Raw genomic sequence first — 16,459 nt, forward strand, 5'->3', positions numbered from 1 at the left:
TCTATTGCTCGGTACGAGGGACATATAGCATTTCCTATTGGTGATTTTTGGATTATCATTTGGGTCTCAATAAATAGTCTCGAATAAGGGTTGAATTATCTAACGGATTGCTTGGAAAGCACAATCAAATAATAACATTTAAAGTCTGGAACTATACATATTTGTTTTAATTATTTTAGGGTTTTTATAAATGAAGCCAAAACATACTTATATTTTATATATCTTTTGGTATTTAGAAATTAGCAAACAGGTAGTTGTATAGTACTACATTTGTCCCTAATATAAGTTTTAGCTTGCAAAACGATCTTATATTATGGGACGGAGGGAGTACTATTTTAAGGCATAACCGTATGTATTTAATTATCCAAAATTTGTTCTAAATTAATATCCAAATTTTCTTTAGACGAGCCCCACCCCTACCTAACTGATTCTAATGGGAGAAATCGGTCAGCGGTTTTTGCATAATGCGGTGGATGTATTATTGAGCCTCGAGGGCGAGTGTATATTGAGTACAAGACCTGGAGGGTAAGACGTCGCCTCCCCACCTCCTAGAGATAAGATGGAAACAATTCCTATCTAATCTCGGACTATCTCTAACTACCAAATGTATCTCTAACACAATTACTACACTGGTTTAGGAAAAGATCATAGTTTTATATACTTTCAGGTGTCTGGTTTCATAAATTGTGGTATGTCCAGTCCCAAGTAAGAGTATTGAAAAAACTCTCCACCTTAAACTCACAAGTTTTTAGAAATCAAAGAACCAAACTGGTGAGGAATCACAACAAATCTTACATTGCTTGACTGTTATGAAAGAAATTAGAAATGGTTGATAGAATCTCCATCTACGACAATTTAACTAATATCTTAGAATTCTCCCTCACTCGTAACTTCCCAAATTGAGATTGTTCCACAATGCCCGAAGTTGTTAGAGAGCCGCCGACGATCTCATGTGGATATAAATAAAATCTCCAATAATTTTGTGACATCCAATTTCACAAGATGCTTTGTCCTCGCACCATAGACAAGATTGTTAATATCTTAACACACACGTCATTTTTTAACTAATAGAGAAACACAATATTTCTCCTGCTCTCCTTGTCTTATTCTCGACTTCCAGAGATACTTGTGGAAGAGACTAAACTCACCATGTTTTCAGTTACCTAGCACTCACCCATGAGTGCTATTTATGGAAGAAATGATGATGGCCTTGACTAAAATTGGACGGAACTACCCTTTTAGAAAATGGCTAGCCCCACCCTAGTTTTGTAATGGTCCCACCATTATTCGTAATTTCATGTAATTTTAGTCTTGTAATTCCTCGTAACTCTACTTTCTCCACCGTTTGATCGCAGTGGATGGACGGCCCGTAGAATCACCAATCACTGTAACAGTTGTATAAGAAAAATGAAACTAACTTCTTTTAGTAATTTCGTTCGTCCTTCATGTTGAAATAATCATGATGCATTAAAGAAAATGAGTACATTTAGACTTCACCATTTGTTTTAGAAAAATTTCTAACATACTATTTCTTCTCCATAAATTTTTGTACTTGAGTGGGTGCACGGTGTTTGCGCATAACAATCTGAATATGGGAGGTTTAACATTTATTTCGATGTTGTTATTGCAGAAAAGGAATCACAATATTGAATCGACCATTGCTGACGATTTTGATAACCGGCATTTAAAATCAGCAACATTTTCTGAATAGAGTGTTTTGGATCGGATAAAAAATGAGTATCCATTGCTAACATTTCCATCACCAATCATCTGAACGTTATGTTGGGCTTCTGTTCTGAATTGAGTATTTTGGAGTCAGATAATTAGATAAAAAGTGATCTATTTTCATCATCTCCACCATCAACCATCTTAATGTTATATTCGGTTTCTGAATTAAAGAATGAAGAAAAAATAATCCTTTGGAGGGTTTTCTCCTGTTGCAATGCACGGACATGTTCGATTTATGTCATTACATAAATGATAGCCTCACAACAGGATCATTAGATGCAATCATCTTTTCAATTACTTTTCTTGTCTTCACGAGCATTCATGTCTTTCCTTTCACCATGCATTTAAATAGAAAACCATTTCGTAGAAAGTAAGCTTGGAGAGAAAACAAACACTTGATCGGTAGAAATTAACAAGCAAGTTCATCAAGTTACAAGCACACGAGAACAACACACATAAACCCCGATCAGGAAGTTAATTAACATAGCAAGACACGATAGAACATTGTAACAAACTGAAACATTCCGCAACCCATTTCGAGGCTATGATCTATCAGAAACCACACGGATGTCTCTGCCGTAAGTAGAGGCTGGCTCTACATGCCATCCAGGTTAATTGACCTGGCCCTCTGAGCCTCCTGAGACAACCGGGAGATTCCTGGACCTGATCTCGACAACTTCCTCCGTCCGGAAAGCCTCCGTAGTTGCCAACTTGTTATGCTTCTGTAGATCTGCATGCGCAAGAAGCCACACACGTCGCGAATCATTAGCAACTTCAGCAATGCCGTTGTCATAGGAGTGTCGCGCGTGTGTGTTTACGTACCCTTGTCGTCTTGGGCGCGGGCGCTGTAGCCGGTGACGCGCTCGACGAGGTCGTAGAACACGTCCAGGAGCTGGGCGGCGTAGCTGGCCATGGGAGTTGGTGCTGTTAAATCCAAGCTGCCGAGCTAGCTGCTTGATGCTATTGCTTTCAGCTCAGCTGTGATTGGTGACACTGGCGTGAGTGAGGCTATTGCTTTCAGCTCAACTGTGAGTGGTGACACTGGTGAGTGAGTCATGTTGGCATCGCCGGGGGGACGGTATTTATACACGGCGCGGCGCCACCAACCGACCAGTCACACCAGGTAGCTAGGACGTCGTACCATACTCAGAGCGCGACAGTTGAGTGCTACTACCGCACTACCCGCATGCATGTGAATCATGCGTGTGGATCGTGGGAATCGGAATTTCTCGATCGGCATGCATGTGAATCATGCGTAGTTCAGCACTCCACTACTACACGGTCTTCTTCTGGTCGATCACATTCCCAAATGGATGGCCGCCCTCTTCTTATTGCAACTTGCTCCAAAGAGACGCCACGGCTACTGGAAAATGCACCGGGCTACAGAGAGTTGTTGATTGTCCACTATTAACAGCAAGACTGCGGCAAGCATACTAATATCAAGGCGACTGTTGAAACGACCAAATTGCACCATCAACTTGCTTGATGATATGATACACTCCCTCGGTTACTAAATATAAGTCTTTCAATAAATTTTAACATGGACTACATACAAAGCAAAATGAGTAATCTACACTCTAAACTATGTCTATATACATCCGTATGTAATTCATATTGAAATCTCTGAAAAAACTTATATTTAGGAACTGGAGGGAGCAATGTGCACAGATGTCAGCGTAGCGACTTGCATCATCAGCTTGGGTTGTCTGTGACTCTCTTTTGTGCATGCATGCTTATAGTGCCCGATCTCCCAAATCGTAGGGAGGGTCATTACATGAGTATATGAGCTCACGCGGAACAGCAGCCAGGAATGTTCACATTCCACATGTGTGAGTGTGTGACACGTTTGCATGCGTGGTGGTGCATGGGGGTGCCTACTGGGATGGATCAGCGTGGCCAACCCACACTCTGATGATGTGTGATCATGACGCCTTATCATATTCGCGTGCTTTCTCGTTATGATTGGAGCCCTTGATGATACATGCGTACGGAAATTTATTCACAGACTAGATTTACATAATAAAGTGGTTGATTCAAGGTGAAAATCAAGGGCGCTGAGCTTACGATGAAAACCAACGGAGCATTAAATTCCTTCCGATTTTTTTCTCATTTTTTCTTTTTCTCATTTTTTGAAACGTTGTGAAAAAAAATATTTGGAAAATATTTTTGTTTTACCAATTTTATAAAAACTGTTTGCCATGTACCTGAAAAAATTCAAGAAAAATGCTCATCATATGTTTTGTGAGTGTTCACCATGTGTTACAAAATGCTTATCATGTATAAATAAATGTTCAATATGTGTTTAAAAAGTACCGAGTTATTAAGAAAATAGTGTTACATATTTATAGAAATATTTATGTAATTTTCAAGTGTACTTGCACAAATTTCAATATGTAATCTAGAAAAATGACCATGTTCTTAAAAAAAGTGTTCACTTAATTCTATTTTTTTGTAATTCGAGCATGTGTATGGAAAATTTCAACTACTCCCTCCTTCCCATAATATAAGAGCGTGTTTTACACTATACTAGTGTCAAAACGCTCTTGTATGATGGGATGGAGGGAATATTATTTTAAAATGTTCATGTGTTTATAAAAATGTTTGAGTAAGTTTTCAATGTGTTTAAAAAAATCTCATATATAATTTGATTTTTGAAAAGATTGGAACAAATAAAAAAAGGAAATGTAAAAAAGAAATACAAAAGAAACAAAAGAAAAAAGGATAAAAATAATCTTAAACTAGACAAGAACCAACTTGTGGAAAACTGAGAAAAACAACAATGGAAAACCATGAATTACCGCCAGGAAATCACAAAGGAAAAATGCCCGGTCTCCTTCCAATTGGGCCGACTCAAATAAAACCACAGTGTTTTCAGCGGTGCGCTTAGACGGGCAATACCTATTGCTTGGTATGAAAGACATATAGCATTTCCATTTGGTGATTTCGGATTCTCCTTTGGGTCTCCACAAATGGTTTAGAATAAGGGGTTGAATTATCTAACTTTGCTAGAAAATGCACAATACGATATTTTGCACAATTAAAGTGTGAAACTATACATAATTATTTTGCCTACTTTAAATTTTCACAAATGAACCCAAAACATACTTATATTTTCCTATATTTTTTATTCAAAATTAACAATTAGGTAGTTGTATACTTTTAAAGCATCAAATTGCACACTAAAGAAGTGTTTTTGGATTTCTTCCCAGTCATTTGTATACAATGAGTGTTTTTGCTTTGCAGCTGCACTTTATTCTACACCATTGTAATATTCAATATTTATATTACTTGTACTTCTGTGTTCTCAAAAGAAAAACTTGGTCCGTCACACTTCAAATAAACAGTAGATGCACACTTTAAAAATGTGCAACGTGCTTACCTATTTTGCAGGGAGTTCAACATGTTTACTTGGATGTACAATTTTTTTTGTTTGTACTATTAAATATGTTTTGATAATTATTTTGGTCTCAAAACTTTATTTGGTGCAATTTGTTTATGAGTGTCATGTTTTTGTAATGTGGAAATGATTTTTTTTGTGTACCCAACGTTTTTATATATTTTTTGCTTGCATTTTTTATTGTTGTTCTACTAAAACTATGTTTTGTAATGCACCATTGAATTTCTTATGTTACAAAAAAAATTGTTTTTTCATGTTTCTTGCCAGTGGTGTATACATTATCCAAGCGTATGCAATGTTAAAATAATCAAATAGACTTGTGAGCAGATGAACTCTAGCACCATGGACCAAAACAAATATCTATTTTAGTGAACGAAAAAGAAGTGCATGTGTTCTAGCAAGTTGTGTCCTTTGGTCAATACATTCTTTGTTTCATTGGGGGCTGAAATTGTTTGATATCTCACAACAAGATAGCAGCCATTTAGGGAATCTCCCACATCTGCCCTATTTAGGGCAAAATAGCTGGAGTAAAATTTGGGACATGAAAAAAGTAATTTTTAGGGTGCGACAAAATGAGCATCTCAAATAGCAGCCCTAAAACAAGGAACTACATGTCCATCAACTCCCCTAAAATAGGGCATCCACACCACATATTTCTTCTCTACAATTGCATACAAAACACAACTACATGTAGAATTTAAACTTTGCAAGATCACCACACGCACAATCAACAACATATAAAATTGAACTTCAAATCCACATATCAAATTCAAATCCAATCCACAAGTATAGTGCCTGACCAACACAAACAAAAGTGCATATAGCATAGAAGTACATAGCAGATAGCCTCTCAACTATTTTTTTTAATAATAGCTTCTCAACTTTCATCGCTTCCATTGCCATCATCGACCTCATAGCCACCATTGGCCTCTTTGTCTTCATGGCCATGCATGGTACCATTCATGCCTCCTCCCAAGACAACACCCATAGCTCCAACATAGCCAACTCCCATGGCACCCATCGCACCACCCATGCCACCTCCATATCACTCATCAAACCTCTCATTCCACCTCCTGTGGCACCCATGGATATTCCCATGCCTCCACTCATGCCGAAACCCATGAATCCTCACATGCCGCCACTCATGACACCCATAGCGGCACCCAAGGAACACATGCCGCCACCCATGGCACCCATGCATCCTCCTATCATGTTCATCAACTTCATCACCAACACATCACCGTGACAAAGCCTAATGTATGTTTTTTTGCTTCGCATCAAGACCACTTGTGTCCATTAACATAAGATTTTTATCTTTCTCCTCAGCTGCCTTCCTCTCCTAATCCGCCACCTTCTGATCCTCGGCCACAACCTTCTGTACCTCGGCCACCGCTAGCCTTTCCTTGGCCGCCACCTTCCATAGCTCGGTCATCGTCCTCTCCTCTGTTTCCTTCATCTTCATAATCCTCTTTCATTGGCATACACTTTTCTTGCATTGACTATGGCTTCAAATGATTCCCTCATATAATTGTGTCCGGCCTTCATTCGCTTTTCAATAGGGCTTTCCCGTACGAGCAACCGAGTTGAGAGTGGGGATCATTTTTCTTCCTCGCCACTTGATGCATCGTCATCATCATCATGATCAACAATTGTGCCATCTCCAACCGAGCTCTTGGTGTTCTTTCTATTCGGAATTTCACACAACTCCCGGTTCTTCCACTTCTCCTCATGTTCAAGCTCCTTCCAACAAGGATGCAAAGTGAATGATTTCCCTTTCTTCTTCTTCACATTCTTCCTTGTCCCCGGAACAAACTTTGAGCAAGCACCATCCACATTCCACAACTATAAAAAAGAAGTTAGGTACCTATACACACTTAAAGAGCTAGCATGATCCACATACCACAGTTGACAAAACAATTGATGAAGTTCAGCAAATAGTCACCTTATCATCATGGTTGCATCCACTTGGGTCCACGCGTTTGATATTTTCAAGAATTTTGACAATCCGTGGAGTGGGCCATCGGTAGAGTAGAGAAGCGATCGGTCAGTCATAGCCACTAGTGTTGTGTGCATCAAAGAACTCTTCGATCCGCACCCAATACGTGCTCATTGGTGACTAACATACACATCAAGACCAATTTTCTTCCAAGCCAAACATAGCAACGTGTCTTCATTGTTTTGGTAGTTTGCCATTCTTCCCTAGGTGGTGCATGCCTCAATAAAACCCACCTCCACCATGTCAAGATCATCATATTGTGTTTCATATTCTTGAGAGACAAAATCTTGATTTGCAACATTTGTATATTGCAAAAAAAGTGTCATCATCCAGACTACATGCACACAAAATTGAATATAGGCACACATCACCTTGCAATTGCATTTAACGTGAAAAAGAACAATACAAAACACAATGATTTTTTAGCTTTGCGACATTTTGTCGAACATGTTGTGGACGCGCATGGTGGTTATGATGGATGACAGTGGTGGGACGAAAGTGGGAAGGGGAGGCACCACAGCAGCAGTAGCCGCCAACACAACAGTACCAGCCCACATCCTTCGTCTTCTGCGACCGCGACACAGCCGACGCTAGGTCACGCGGCAGCCTCTTCATGCCACCGCCTCATGGCTTCACCATGGCGACATTGTACTTCCAAGGCAGAGGTGGCACATCCCCTGTAGCTATGGCGGCGGTACGTGGGGCTGCAAAACAGCCATGGCGAGCACGGACAACCATGATGGCGGCGGCAACGGCCGGACGAGGAACTAAGGAGTAGCCGACGAGGAGCGCGAGAGCGGTGGAGAGAATGGCGGGGTAGGCATCGGCGTTGGAGGAGCCGGTAATGGTCGTGCTGTGGTTAGTGGTGGTGGCAGGCCGTGGGGAGGTGTGGCGACGGCCGTGCACGAAAATGTTTGGGTGGTGGTTGGGGCTGCGCGCGTGGCTGTGTTCATTTTGTGGCAATAACGAGATGATGCCATATATTTGCAACACAAGTGGTTGTATTTTTGGGCTGCCCAAAATTTTTTGAAGCAAATTTTACAATAGAGTAGTTGTTGGAACAATGTTTTTGGGTAAAAATGCCCTATTATTGGACAACTGTTGGAGATGCTCTTACCAGGGCATGACATAACCCACGTATAACTTTTGATCAGCGTGTGAATTTTTTATCAAAGTAATGACTGCTTCATGGAATATACATGTCGCAATAAAATTATTAAGCTTGATACTTCAGCTACGAAGCATGAAAATAAATCTTGTTGAGTACTGAAAGCACACCCAATCACAAAACGGGACACACACATACACACAGTTCACACAATCAGAACACCAGCAATCAATGCATCTGTTTCAACTTTCAGAACAAGGGAAGCCACATGCATCAATCTGGAGAGAAGCAATAACCTCCGGACATTTTTTTGTTTGCGAGAAATAATCTCGGGACTTTAGCAGATAGTAATTGACAAGTAGCACCAACGTTGTCTAATTGACTCCCGCCTCCGATCCTCCTGACACATCGGGGCCTCTCGATCGAATCTCAATGTGCTGCAAGAGTAGTGAGCAGTACCGTAAGTCCGTAAGTTTTCTAGCTACAACATTGTAAGTAAGCATTGTACAGTAGAAAACAATTTTATTTTCCTGGTAAAATGTAAACATACCTCCTGCACGGCCGGTGCCAGCGCACCGACGCGGCCACGGCCAATGATGCGGTCGACGAGGCCGAAAAAACTATCCTTGAGCTGCGCGGCGAAGTTGGCCATGATGGTGGAGGTGAAGCTCACTAGAATCTGAATTACGTAGGTAGCTTACTACTCCCTTCATCCCATAATATAAAACGTTTTTTAATACTAGTTTGATGTTAAAAAAACATCTTACATTATGGTATGGGACGGAGGGAACACTTGATTTTGGTGGTGTGTGAGCGGTGTGAGTTCTGAGAGCGTTACGGAGGTCCCATTTATACACGACGACGGACATCAAACGTGTTTGCTTGAGTATTGCAGCTCCATCAATCATCATGCTTCAGGCATGCATGCAGGGGAGGCCGCATGCCTTACGTGCAGGGATATTCAGATCCATGGAGTTATCACGCAAATCTTGTGCAGAGTTGTTAAGTGCTAACCCGCCGTTGTATAGTTGTGTCCATTATGTGATATATGATCACTAGTCCTACTAGATGCAAATGTCATGGCTGACATGATTCAGTGGGGCCGGTTGGGGCATCATATACTCCATATATGTCCCGGGAACTTTTCATCAGATCTCGAACCAGGGCAACGAATCCCCCTGAGCAATTAGGAATGCTCGTTTGTAGGATAACCTACCCGCGTCTGTGATATGCATGTGCAATCCTGACCAGCACAATCCTCTACAACCACAGATCGATTCAGGAGGAAGTCGGCCAGGAACATCCTAGCCGTTGGTCACACTGTAGCGTGACAGGTATCAACCTATCGAACTTTATTATGCCCCATTTGGACATTAGAGTTTTTAGTTAGTACACTGGCTTATGAAAAGATCATAGTTTTATATACTTTGGGGTGTCTAATTTCATAAATTGTGGTATGTCCAGCACCGCACAATAAGAGTATTGAAAAATCTCACCGCCTTAAACTCACAAGTTTTAAGAAATCGTTCGTACCTCCCGTGAGAGGCTACATTTGTTTATATTAATATAAGGACCAAACTGGTCAGGGATCACTGTTAAATGATAGGCTTGTAGAAATTGTATAGGCTAGTATTTTGTGACATGTTATCACGTATTGTGTATACGTACATGTAATCTTGGGCGGCAGGTTGTTTATCTTTGTATAGCTTGGAGTAGAGGCCAAGCCTAATAACAACCTGCGCGCCTCATCTTGTAATCTGGTATCTCTATATAACATGTACGCATCCCTGCCAAATAGCATACACTTCCACAATTCTCTTTCTTTCATGGTAATCAGAGGAGTCCTCGAGCTCATCCATGGCGACGTCGTCAAGTTCTTTCCTCTCCTTGCCATTCGCTCACGCTGCCACAGAGAAGCTTACCAAGGGCAACCAAGCCCTGTGGCGAGCGACCGTGCTCTCCGCCATCCGGGGAGCCCAGATGGCGAAGTACCTCGACGTTGAACAGCCGTCACCACCCATGCAGATCGATGTGGCCTCCGCCGACGGCAAGACCACGGCGAAAGCGCCGAACACTGACTTTCAAACCTGGTATGCGCAAGACCAACAAGTCTTCTCCTATCTCCTGACGACTCTTCCTCGTGAGATAGCCATCCAGGTTGCATCCTGTGACACCTCGGCGGAGCTCTGGAACACGGTCGAAGGGATGCTTACATCTCGCACTCGATCGCCGACCACCAACGTTCGCATCGCCCTCGCCGACCTGCAGAAGGGCAACCTTTCCATCACCGACTACGTCGGGAAGGCCAGAACCCTCTGCGACGAGCTGATCGCCGCAAGGAAGAGTGTGGACGAGGAAGACATTATCTCCCACATCCTGGCCGGACTCGATGAAGATTTCGATCCGGTGGTTTCTGCTATGTGCTCCAGGGTGGGGCCGGTCACTGTAGCTGAGCTTTTCTCGCAGCTTCTCAGCTTCGAGACGAGGCTGAATCTTCATGGTGGTGGGTCGCAGTCCTCCGCCAACAGTGCCACCCGAGGCCGCAAGCAAGGCGGCGGAGGTGGTGACCGCGACCGCAGACAAGCTGGCAATGGCGGTGACCGTGGCGGCCGTGGCTATTCCAAGCCAGGAGGCCGTGGCAGCGGTGGTCACAGCGGCAACAATGGAGGCGGCAGTGGAGGCAACTACAACAACCATGCCTCTGCTCCTCGGGTGCAATGTCGGATCTGCGGGAAGATGGCCCATCCAGCATGGAAGTGCTGGAAAAGGTATGACGAGTCCTACCAAGGTATGGAGGAGAAATCGGCCGATCTTGCAGCCCCGCAGTATGGCGTAGACACCAACTGGTACCTTGACAGTGGTGCTACTGATCATATCACGGGCGACCTGAAGAAGCTAATCGTGCGTGATCGCTACAACGGCAATGAACAGATACATACTGCAAGTGGATCAGGTATGGATATTAAATATATTGGTCATTCAGTAATTCATACCCTAGATCGTGATCTCTACTTAAACAATATTCTTCATGTACCCGAAGCCAGTAAAAGTCTCATCTCTGCTAGTCGTCTTGCCATTGACAATAATTCCTTTGTTGAAATTCATCCTTATTCTTTCTCTGTTAAGGATCAGGGAATGAGGAAGGTACTACTTCAAGGCAAGGGTAGGAGAGGTCTCTACCCGATTAGTCACACGAGCACCGACGTCAAGAAGCAAGCACTAAGTGCTACTAAGCTATCTCTGGATAGGTGGCACCGACGTCTAGGGCATCCTTCTTCTGTTATTGTTAGCAAAGTCATTAGTCAAAATAATCTGCCGCGTGCCAGTTATTTCAATAAAGAGTCTGTATGTGACGCCTGCCAAAAATGCAAAAGTCACCAACTTCCTTATCCAAATTCAATAAGTGAATCAAAGTTTCCTTTAGAGCTTGTGTTCTCTGATGTTTGGGGTCCTGCTGTGGAAACAGTGGGAAGAAAGCAATATTATGTGAGTTTCATAGATGATTTCAGTAAATTTACATGGATCTATCTTATCAAACACAAGTCCGAGGTGTTTCAAAAGTTATATGATTTTCAGAAGCTTGTAGAGCGACAATTTGATAGCAAAATTCTTGCTCTCCAAACAGATTAGGGAGGGGAGTATGTTAAACTCAACTCCTTCTTTACCAAAATAGGTATATCTCACCATGTCTCCTGTCCTCATGTGCACCAACAGAATGGTTCAGCTAAGAGGAAACATCGTCATATCGTTGAAGTAGGTTTGTCTCTTCTTGCTCAAGCTTCTATGCCCCTGAAGTTTTGGCTTCTATGCCCCTGAAGTTTTGGGATGAAGCTTTCATTGCCGCAACCTACTTGATAAATCGGATTCCTAGCAAAGTAATCAACTTTGAAACACCTCTTGAGCGTCTTTTCCATGAAAAACCCAACTACTCTATCTTAAGAATCTTTGGGTGTGCCTGCTCGCCCAACCTCCGACCTTACAACAATCACAAGCTTCAATTTCGCTCCAAGCAGTGTGCTTTTCTTGGGTACAACAACCTTCACAAAGGCTTCAAGTGCCTTGATATTTCCACCGGGCGTGTTTATATTTCAAGGGATGTTGTGTTTCATGAAAACGTGTTTCCTTTCTCTACACTCCATCCTAATGCCAGTGCTCGTCTTCGTGCTGAGATCCTTTTGCTTTCACTAGATCTATTAAGTCCTACTGATCAAGGGGGTGAACAAATTGCTGATGATCATTTGTTTAATAATCCTAACCCTAACGGAGACAGCAGTGAAAAAAAACAGCACTTCAAATCGTCATGATTTTATGCAGTAACAGGAGCAACAGGAAATGCCTGGTGCGGAACATGAAGCATATCTGCCTGCGGGCGCTGATCCCGCGAGATTTGGCGTCAGGGGGCCAACTGACGCACCTGCGGATCCCCAGGCAGGTGCCCTGGCGTCCCCTGATCCCCGGTCGGGCGGGACCGGTGGTGATTGGTCGGGCGGACCTGATCCCCCTTGCCTTCGTCTGGCGCGCGCCACGCGTCAGGCTCCCGCACGGGCGGACCCGGCATGCCTTCGTCGTCACATGGGGCGGGGGATGCGTCGCCTGGCCCATGCTCACAGAACCTGAGCCCAGGCAGTGCACCCGCGTGGGATACTAGCCCGGTCAGGAGCACGGCGGCCGAGGGAGATTCGCCCACCTCTGCTCGATTGGATTGGGTACGAGGTGATGGGCTTGGATCTTCTGCGGCTGATAACTCAGTACATGATCATCTGTGGCTCGGGTACATGATCGGATACGAGGTGATGGGCTCGGATCTTCTGCGGCTCGGATCTACACGTGCACAAAAAGGTATTTTGAAGCCATCAAAGTTTAAAGATGGGACAGTCAGGTATGAGAAAAATTTCAAGTTTGCAAATTTTGCTTCCACCGGTGAACCTCAAAGTCTATTAGAGGCACTAAGTAATGATAATTGGAAAAAGGCTATGAATATAGAATATGAAGCTCTCATGAACAATCAGACTTGGCACTTGGTCTCTCCTAAGCAAGGGAGGAATGTAATAGATTGTAAGTGGGTATACAAGATTAAAAAAAGGTCTGATGGCACAATAGACAGATATAAGGCTAGACTAGTGGCTAAAGGCTTTAAGCAGCGTTATGGTATTGATTATGAGGACACATTTAGTCCAGTTGTTAAAGCTACTACTATTAGACTTGTTCTGTTTATTGCTCTTTCCAGGGGTTGGAGTCTTTGTCAATTGGATGTACAGAATGCGTTTTTACATGGCGTTCTCGAGGAAGAGGTTTATATGAGGCAGCCACCTGGATTTGAGGATGGCTTGAAACCACATCATGTATGTAAGTTGGACAAGGCCTTGTATGGTCTAAAGCAGGCCCCCAGAGCCTGGTATTCAAGATTGAGTATGAAACTGCAGCAACTGGGCTTTCAAGCTTCAAAGGGAGATACTTCTTCATTCTTCTTCAAGAAAGGGAAGGTGATCATCTTTATGTTAATTTATGTTGATGATATAATCGTTGCTAGTTCATCACAAGATGCTACCTCAGCTCTGCTAAAGAATTTGAGAAGTGAGTTTGCACTCAAAGACTTGGGAGAGTTACATTATTTCCTAAGCATTGAAGTTAAAAAAATGCATGATGGCATTATGTTAACTCAAGAAAGGTATGCCAGAGACATAATTAAACGGGTAGGCATGAGGGATTGTAAGCCTTCCAATACACCTATGTCTACCACTGATAAGCTGTCATTGCATGAAGGAAAGGTATTGAGTGCCGAAGAGGGAACTAAGTACAGAAGCATAGTTGGTGCACTTCAGTACTTAACTTTGACTAGACCTGATATATCATTTGCAGTAAATAAGGTCTGCCAATTTTTGCATGCTCCTACCTCCTTACATTGGACACCTGTAAAAAGGATACTAAGGTATATTCAAGGAAGTACTGGAATAGGACTTAAGCTATGTAGGTCTCCATCAACTGGAATAAGTGCATTCTCTGATGCAGATTGGGCTGGGTGTCCAGATGATAGGAGATCCACTGGAGGTTTTGCTATTTTTCTTGGGTCTAATCTTATATCTTGGAATGCTAGGAAACAAGCAACAGTTTCACGTTCTAGTACTGAAGCAGAATATAAGTCTCTGGCAAATGCAACTGCTGAGGTAATGTGGATTGAAACTCTACTTAATGAACTAGGGATTGGAAGATCACATGTGTCACAACCGTGGTGTGACAACTTGGGTGCAACATATCTCTCTGCAAATCCTGTATTTCATGCCAGAACAAAGCATATATAAATTGATTATCACTTTGTTCGTGAAGGAGTAGCACAAAAGCTATTAGAAATACAGTTCATTCCAACAGGAGATCAAGTTGCTGATGGTTTCACTAAGCCTCTACAAGTTCGACAGTTTCAAGCCTTCAAGAACAATCTAAACCTTGATGAGTTAAGATTGAGGGAGGATTTTAAATGATAGGCTTGTAGAAATTGTATATGCTAGTATTTTGTGAAATGTTGTCACGTATTGTGTATACATACATGTAATCTTGGGCGGCATGTTGTTAGCTAGGATAGTTTTATCTTTGTATAGCTTGGAGTAGAGGCCAAGTCTAGTAACAACCTGTGCGCCTCATCTTGTAATCTGGTATCTCTATATAACATGTACGCGTCCCTGCCGAACAACATACGCTTCCACAATTCTCTTTCTTTCAATCACAACAGATCGTGCATTCCTTGACTGCTATGGAAGAAATAAGAAATGGTTGATACAATCCCCTTGTACGACAATTTAACTAAGATCTTAAAATTCTCCCTCACTCATAACTTGTCCAAATTGAGATTGTTCCAGAATGTCCGAAGTTGTCAGAGAGCCGAAGGCGATCTCCTGTGGGCATAAATCAAATCTCCAATAATTTTGTGACATACAATTTCACAAGATTCTTGGTCCTCACGCGAAAGAAAAGATTGTTAATATTAACACACATCTCCTTTTTTTAACTAATGTGGAAACACAATATTTCTCCTACTCTCCTTGTCTTATTCTCGACTTCTAGAGATACTTCGTGGAAGAGAATAAACTCACCACATTTTCAGTTAACTCAGCACTTGCCGGTGAGTGGTATTAAATGGAAGAAATGATTATTCAACTTTAAGAAAAATGAAACTATATTTTTTAGTAAGTTTGTTTGTCCTTCATGTGGAAATAATCATGATGAATAAAAGAAAATGAGTACATTTAGAGTTCATCATGTGTCTTAGAAGAATTTCTAACATATTATTTCTTCTGCATAAATCTTTATACTTGAGTGGGTGCACGGTGTTTGCGCACAGCAATCTGAATATGGGAGGTTTAACTTTTATTTGGATATTGTTATTGTAGAAAAGGAATCTCAATATTGAATCGACCATTGCTGAGGATTTTGACAGCCAATATTTAAAATCAGCAACATTTTCTGAATAGTGTTTTGGAACCGGATAAAAAATGAGTATCCATTGCCATCATTTCCATCACCAATCATCTCAACATTATCTTGGCTTTCTGAATATTCTAAATCGAGTGTTTTGGAGTCAGATAATCAGATAAAAAGTGATCTATTGCCATCACCTCTAGCATCAACAATCTTAACATTATCTTCGGTTTCTTAATTGATGAATGAGGAAAAGAAAGTTCATTGGAGGTTTTTCTTCCATTGCAACACACGAGCATGTTTGCTAGTAGTATATAATAGATTGGACATCATGTCATTATGTGTAAGATGTTGGATTTTCTGAGTTGCAATAAAATTTGTTCATATGTTAATAAAGTAGCTCCAACTAAACTAAAGGAGAAGTTTCTGGAACATATAATTGTCCCTCTCTTAGGGCATGTCCAATGCCAGGGTGCTTGCACAGACGCTTAAGGAAATAAAAAAAGGGATAATCTTGTAGCAACCGCTGTTAGCATTGTGTCCTTCAATGCTAATGACAGGATGGAGGCGCTTATACAGCAGAGTCCGTGTCTTACCGCAGAAGAAAAAAGGGCTAGCGCCCGACGTAAGAGGTTGCATCATGCTAGCATGAATCCTGGGTTTGACCAGGAATAGGAAAAAACGGCTGGGATTTTGGGCGTAACGGCCGGGGTTTTGTGCCTAGCGCCTGGGCTAAGCGCCCTCATTGTAGATGCTCTTACAATGCCTGCAAAAATACGTAAACCCTCTTATGTTTGGGCATGCCTTTAAGTCAAAATTC

At 42.1% G+C, this 16,459-nt stretch overlaps 1 long non-coding RNA gene and 1 pseudogene across 1 annotated transcript; one reads left to right on the forward strand and one right to left on the reverse strand.

Annotated features, from left to right (window-relative positions):
- Nucleotides 1-8,444: 8,444 nt before the first annotated feature.
- Nucleotides 8,445-9,033, reverse strand: LOC119352237. Its single transcript, XR_005170141.1, has 2 exons — nt 8,780-9,033; nt 8,445-8,666 (listed from the first exon to the last, which is right to left on the reverse strand). It is a non-coding gene; the product is annotated as an uncharacterized LOC119352237 (long non-coding RNA).
- A 1,539-nt stretch (nt 9,034-10,572) lies between these two features.
- On the forward strand, nt 10,573-10,711 carry LOC119359939 (annotated as a pseudogene).
- The last annotated feature ends 5,748 nt before the right edge of the window (nt 10,712-16,459 follow it).

The sequence above is a fragment of the Triticum dicoccoides genome, chromosome 2A (genome assembly GCF_002162155.2).
Source record: "Triticum dicoccoides isolate Atlit2015 ecotype Zavitan chromosome 2A, WEW_v2.0, whole genome shotgun sequence".
NCBI lineage: Eukaryota > Viridiplantae > Streptophyta > Magnoliopsida > Poales > Poaceae > Triticum > Triticum dicoccoides.